The 7,404-nt window shown below is 40.1% G+C and overlaps 1 protein-coding gene across 1 annotated transcript in view; it reads left to right on the top strand.

The window, feature by feature from the left end:
- IGSF21 (immunoglobin superfamily member 21) overlaps nucleotides 1–7,404 on the top strand; it is a 251,962-nt gene that overhangs the window by 159,398 nt on the left and 85,160 nt on the right. The window lies entirely within an intron of this gene.

The following is a 7,404-nucleotide window of genomic DNA, read 5'->3' as shown; positions in this document are numbered from 1 at the left end:
ACAGACAGATAGATAGATAGATAGATAGATAGATAGAAAGATAGATGATACCTACAAGCTTGAGGCTCTTTCCTGGAATTGATGAGATGCAATTGTGTCTTGGTTGCAAAGTGGAACTCCTTGCAGGGAAGTAATTACATGTAACTAATTACAAGTAACTAATTATAAGTAACTGGCACAGGTGGACAGATAGATAGATAGATCTGGAAAGATTGTTACAAGCTTGAGGCTCTTTCCTGGAATTGATGAGACGCAGTTGTGTCTTGGTTGCAAATTGGAACTCTTTGCAAAGAAGTAGTTTCATGTAACTAATTAGAAGTAACTAATTGCAAGTTACTTACAAGCTTGAGGCTCTTTCCTGGAATTGATGAGCTGCAGTTGTGTCTTGCTTGCGAATTGGAACTCTTTGCAAAGAAGTAGTTTCATGTACTTAATTAGAAGTAACTAATTGCAAGTTACTTACAAGCTTGAGGCTCTTTCCTGGAATTGATGAGCCGCAGTTGTGTCTTGGTTGCGAATTGGAATGCTTTGCAAAGAAGTAGTTTCATGTAACTAGTTACAAGTAACTAATTGCAAGTTACTTACAAGCTTGAGGCTCTTCCTGGAATTGTTGAGCCACAGTTGTGTCTTGGTTGTGATGTGGACCTCTTTGCAAGAAGTAGTTACATGTAAGTTATTTCAACTAACTAACTGCAAGTAACTATACATTTACAAGCTTGAGGCTCTTTCCTGGAATTGATGAGCAGCAGTTGTGTCTTGGTTGCGAAATGGAACGCTTTGCAAATAAGTAGTTTCATGTAACTAATTAGAAGTAACTAATTGCAAGTTACTTACAAGCTTGAGGCTCTTTCCTGGAATTGATGAGCCGCAGTTGTGTCTTGCTTGCGAATTGGAACTCTTTGCAAAGAAGTAGTTTCATGTAACTAATTAGAAGTAACTAATTGCAAGTTACTTACAAGCTTGAGGCTCTTTCCTGGAATTGATGAGCCGCAGTTGTGTCTTGGTTGTGAAGTGGAACGTTTTGCAAAGAAGTAGTTTCATGTAACTAATTAGAAGTAACTAATTGCAAGTTACTTACAAGCTTGAGGCTCTTTCCTGGAATTGATGAGACGCAGTTGTGTCTTGGTTGCGAAGTGGAACTCTTTGCAAGGAAGTAGTTACAGCTTGAGGCTGCTTCCTAGAATTGATGAGCCGCAGTTGTGTCTTGGTTGTGAAGTGGAACACTTTGCACGGAAGTAGTTACATGTAACTAGTTACAAGTAACTAATTGCAAGCTACTTACAAGCTTGAGGCTCTTTCCTGGAATTGATGAGCCGCAGTTGTGTCTTGGTTGTGAAGTGGAACTCTTTGCAAGGAAGTAGTTACACGTAACTAGTTACAAGTAACTAGTTACTCACAAGCTGGAGGCTTCTTTCCTGCCGAAACGGCTCACGCAATCCTTTCCTCGCCCTCTTAATCCCAACTTTGTTCCCTCCGCAGCCTGTCTTGTGCTCACCCACCGTTTTAATTGTTGTGGAATTTTTCCTGACACGAGTAATTATTGTTTTGCAAGGATTTCTGGGGCTTTACTAATTGATTACATATTCCCTGACTTGACAATTTGCTTACGCTTTTTTGGAAAGCAAAAACGCTCGTGTGTGTGTGTGTGTGTGTGTGTATCTCTCCTTTTTCTTTATCGCCTTTGTTCTTTCTCGGCGCGAGATGCATTTTCAATTATTTCACGTATTTTCCTGTTTTTAATAATGGTATGTTTAATTCTCTTGCAATATTTATGTTCGGTTTTGCGTAGAATAGTTTCCTTTGTGTACATAAAACAACAATAATATTAAGGATCACAATAAGATGATGGCAAGGCTGGATAAAGCATAATGGACTTTAAGCTATCCCATTGAGGATAGCTTAATGTTCGGACTAAAAACCGGAGCGGATGACAATAATGATGGGAATGATCATGATAATGGATAAATCCGAATGGAAAACGAATTCAGACTACAGGCCAAAATGGATCCCATTGAGGATAGCTTAAAGTTCGGACTAAAAACCGGAGCGGATGACAATAATAATACGATGGGGATGATAATGATAATGGATAAATCAGAATGGAAAACTAGATCAGACTACAGGCCAAAATGGATCCCATTGAGGATAGCTTAAAGTTCGGACTAAAATCCGGAGCGGATGACAACAATAATGATGATAATGGAAGATGGGGATGAGAATATGATGGGGATGATAATGATCATGATCATGCGTAAATCAGAATGGAAAAGGAGACCAGAGTACAGGCCAAAATGGTTCCCATTTAGGATAGCTTAAAGTTCGGACTAAAAACCAGAGCGGATGACAATAATAATATGAGGGGAATGATCATGATAATGGATAAATCCGAATGAAAAACAAATTCAGACTACAGGCCAAAATGGATCCCATTGAGGACAGCTTAAAGTTAGGGCTAAAAACTGGAGCGGATGACAATATGATGGGGATGATAATGATCATGATCATGCGTCAATCAGAATGGAAAAGGAGACCAGAGTACAGGCCAAAATGGATCCCATTTAGGATAGATGACAGTTCGGACTAAAATCCGGAGCGGATGACAATAATAATGATAATAATAGATTAATTAGAATGGAAAAGGATATCAGAGTACAGGCAAAATGGATCCCATTGAGGATAGCTTAAAGTTCGGACTAAAATCCAGAACGGATGACAACAATAACGGATTCCATTAGGAATAGATTAAAGTTTCGGACTAAAATCCAGAACGGATGACAATAATAATATGATGGGGATGATAATGATCATGATCATGCATAAATCAGAATGGAAAAGGAGACCAGAGTACAGGCCAAAATGGATCCCATTGAGGATCGCTTAAAGTTCGGACTAAAAACCGGAGCGGATGACGATAATAATATGAGGGAAAAGATAAAGATAACGATCATGTGTAAATCAGAATGGAAAAGGAGACCAGGGTACAGGCCAAATTGGATCCCATTGAGGATAGATGGAAGTTCGGACTAAAATCCGGAGCGGATGACAACAATAATAATAGATTAATTAGAATGGAAAAGGATATCAGAGTACAGGCAAAATGGATTCCATTGAGGATAGCTTAACGTTCGGACTAAAAACCGGAGCGGATGACAATAATAATATGAGGGGTATGATCATGATAACGATCATGTGTAAATCAGAATGGAGAAGGAGACCAGAGTACACGCCAAATTGGAGCCAATTTAAGATAGATGAAAGTTCGGACTAAAATCCGGAGCGGATGACATCAATAATGGTAATAATAGATTAATTAGTATGGAAAAGGGTATCAGAGTACAGGCAAAATGGATCCCATTGAGAATAGCTTAAAGTTCGGACTAAAAACCGGAGCGGATGATGATAATAATAGGAGGGGTACGATAATGATAACGATCATGCATAAATAAGAATGGAAAAGGAGACCAGGGTACAGGCCAAATTGGATCCCATTGAGGATAGATGGAAGTTCGGACTAAAATCCGGAGCGGATGACAACAATAATGATGATAATAATAGATGAATTAGAATGGAAAAGGATATCAAAGTACAGGCAAAATTGATCCCATTCAGGATAGCTTAAAGTTTGGACTAAAACCGGAGCGGATGACAATAATAATAATAATAATAATAATAATAATAATAATATGAGGGGAATGATAATAATCATGATCATGCATAAATCAGAATGGAAAAGGAGACCAGAGTACAGGCCAAAATGGATCTCATTTAGGATAGATGACAGTTTGGACTAAAATCCGGAGCAGATGACAACAATAATGATAATAATAGATTAATTAGAATGGAAAAGGATATCAGAGTACAGGCAAAATGGATCCCATTGAGAATAGCTTAAAGTTTGGACTAAAAACCGGAGCGGATGACAACAATAATGGATTCCATTAGGAATAGATTAAAGTTTCGGACTACATTCCAGAACGGATGACAATAATAATATGATGGGGATGATAATGATAATGATAATGATAGATGAATTAGGATGGAAAAAGAGATCAGAGTACAGGCAAAATGGATCCCATTGAGAATAGCTTACAGTTCGGACTAAAACCTCAAGCGGATGTCAACAATAATAATATGATGATGAAGAAGATAATGATAATGATAATGGATAAATCAGAATGGAAAAATAGACCAGACTAGAGGCAAACCGATCCCATTGAAGGTAGCTGAAAGTTCAGACTAAAATCCAGAATGAATAATAATAATAATAATAATAATATCATAATGATGATGATGGTGATGGTGATGGTGATTATTATTTTTATTATCATTAGTATTATGGACAAATCAGAATGAAAAAGGAGACCAGACAGCAGGCTAACTGATCTAATTGGGAATAGCTCAAAGTTTGGACTAAAATCCAGAGCGGATAATAGTTAAATATTGATATACTATAATATGATGCTGAAAATGCTGATGTTGGATAAATCAGAATGAAAAAGGAGACCAGACCCCAAGCAAATTGAGTCCATTGCAGATACCTTAAAGTTCAGACTAAAATCCAGAACAAAGAAGAAGAAGAAGAAGATCATTTGATGGACAAAGAGTTGGAAATACTGGGATGGATGGACTATGGGTTGAACTTGGTATCAGAAGGTGCTGGTCAGAGCTGGACATACTGGGATGGATGGACTATGGGTTGAACTTGGTATTAGAAGGTGCTGGTCAGAGCTGGACATAATGGTATGGATGGACTATGGGTTGAACTTGGTATTAGAAGGTGCTGGACTGAGTTGGAGACACTGGGATGGACTAAGGGTTGAACTTTGTATCAGAAGGTGCTGGTCAGAGCTGGACATACTGGGATGGATGGACTATGGGTCGAACTTGGTATCAGAAGGTGCTGATCAGAGCTGGAGATACTGGGATGGATTGGCTAAGGGTTGAACTTGGTGTCAGAAGGTGCTGGTCAGAGCTGGAGATACTGGGATGGATGGACTATGGGTTGAACTTGGTATCAGAAGGTGCTGGTCAGAGCTGGAGATACTGGGATGGATGGACTATGGGTTGAACTTGGTATCAGAAGGTGCTGGTCAGAGCTGGAGATACTGGGATGGATGGACTATGGGTGGAACATGGTATCAGAAGGTGCTGGTCAGAGCTGGAGATACCGGGATGGATGGACTACGGGTCGAACTTGGTATGCGAAGGTGCTGGTCAGAGCTGGAGATACTGGGATGGACTAAGGATTGAACTTTGTATCAGAAGGTGCTGGTCAGAGCTGGAGATACTCTGATGGATCGGCTAAGGGTTGAACTTGGTATCAGAAGGTGCTGATCAGAGCTGGAGATACTGGGATGGGTGGACTACAGGTTGAACTTGGTATCAGAAGGTACTGGACTGAGCTGGAGATACTAGGATGGATCGGCTAAGGGTTGAACTTGGTATCAGAAGGGGCTGATCAGAGCTGGAGATACTAGGATGGATCGGCTAAGGGTTGAACTTGGTATCAGAAGGGGCTGATCAGAGCTGGAGATACTAGGATGGATCGGCTAAGGGTTGAACTTGGTATCAGAAGGTGCTGATCAGAGCTGGAGATACTGGGATGGGTGGACTACGGGTTGAACTTGGTATCAGAAGGTACTGGACTGAGCTGGAGATACTGAGATGGATGGACTATGGGTGGAACTTGGTATGGGAAGGTGCTGGTCAGAGCTGGATGTACTGGGATGGATGGACTATGGGTTGATATCAGAAGGTGCTGGTCAGAGCTGGAGATACTAGGATGGATGGACTAAGGGTCGAACTAAGGTGAGGAAATCATACTCCCGCCTGCTCACTCCATTTGTTTAGAATGAGTATACCTATGGAGCCCAGAGCGCCAGGAGCTGGATGGCGCTCCATATATTTCCAACCCTTTCCGAGCGCCGTTTCCTTTGAGTGGAGCCAAGCCGCATTTATCTTGATGGCAGGACGAGAAGGCAGAAAATCCTCCCTGCGATTTGTTCTGGGAATGAGCCTTTCTTGTTCCCTTTCTCTCTGTGCCAGGAGCCGAGGCGCATGAGCTTAATGAGGTCCGGATACATAAGTGAGCAGCTCAGCGGGCCAAAGACCTCGGCGGGTCTCCATAAATCCCAAATCCTCCTGCAATTTTGGGTTTAAGGCTCCATTTTGGAGAGCTGAACAGAGCATTTTTATTTTCCCTCCCTCCTCCTATTCGGTCCAAAAAAAAAAGATGGAAAGTCTGTTGAACACTAGAAGTGCATCTATATCATCAAATGAATGTGGTTTGACACTACTTTAACTACCATGGCAACCCCAGGCGCCATCTAGCCCAACCTCTTTCTGCCATCAAAGCACCCACAACAGATGGCCACCCAGTCTTTGTAATAATAATGATGATGATGTTGATGATGATGAAGTTGGACTAGATGGTCGTTGAGGTCCTTCAAATGATGATGATGATGATAACAATAATATTGCGTGATTGGTGTGAACTTGGTTCAGACTTTTAGGTGGTCATAATGCTGCTGCTGATGATGATGATGATGGTTGTTGAGGTCCTTCAAGTAATAACAATGATGATGATGATGATGATGATGATGATGATGATGATAATATTGTATGATTGGTGTGAACTTGGTTTAGACTTTTAGGTGGTCATGATGCTGCTGCTGCTGCTGCTGATGGCCTAGATGGTTGTTGAGGTCCTTCAAGTAATAACAATGATGATGATGATGATGATGATGATTATGATGATGATGATGATTATGATGATAATAACAATAATAATAATAATAATAATAATAATAATAATAATAATAATATTGTATGATTGGTGTGAACTTGGTTTAGACTTTTAGGTGGTCATGATGATGATGATGATGATGTTGGCCTAGATGGTTGTTGAGGTCCTTCAAGTAATAACAATGTTGATAATAATAATATTGTGTGATTGATGTGAACTTGGTTTAGACTTTTAGGTGGTCATGATGATGATGTTGATGTTGGCCTAGGTGGTTGTTGAGGTCCTTCAAATGATGATGATGATGATAACAATAATACTGCGTGATTGGTGTGAACTTGGTTCAGACTTTTAGGTGGTCATGATGATGATGTTGATGTTGGCCTAGGTGGTTGTTGAGGTCCTTCAAGTAATAACAATGATGATAATAATAATATTGTGTGATTGGTGTGAACTTGGTTCAGACTTTTAGGTGGTCATAATGGTGGTGATGATGATGATGATGATGGACTAGATGGTCGTTGAGGTCCTTCAAATGATGATGATGATGATAACAATAATATTGCGTGATTGGTGTGAACTTGGTTCAGACTTTTAGGTGGTCATAATGGTGATGATGATGATGATGATGATGATGATGTTGACCTAGATCAGTGGTTCTC

Source organism: Anolis sagrei, chromosome 13 (assembly GCF_037176765.1).
Source record: "Anolis sagrei isolate rAnoSag1 chromosome 13, rAnoSag1.mat, whole genome shotgun sequence".
NCBI lineage: Eukaryota > Metazoa > Chordata > Lepidosauria > Squamata > Dactyloidae > Anolis > Anolis sagrei.
Note: the sequence above shows the minus strand (reverse complement) of the source record. Positions and strands in the feature narration are given on the sequence as shown.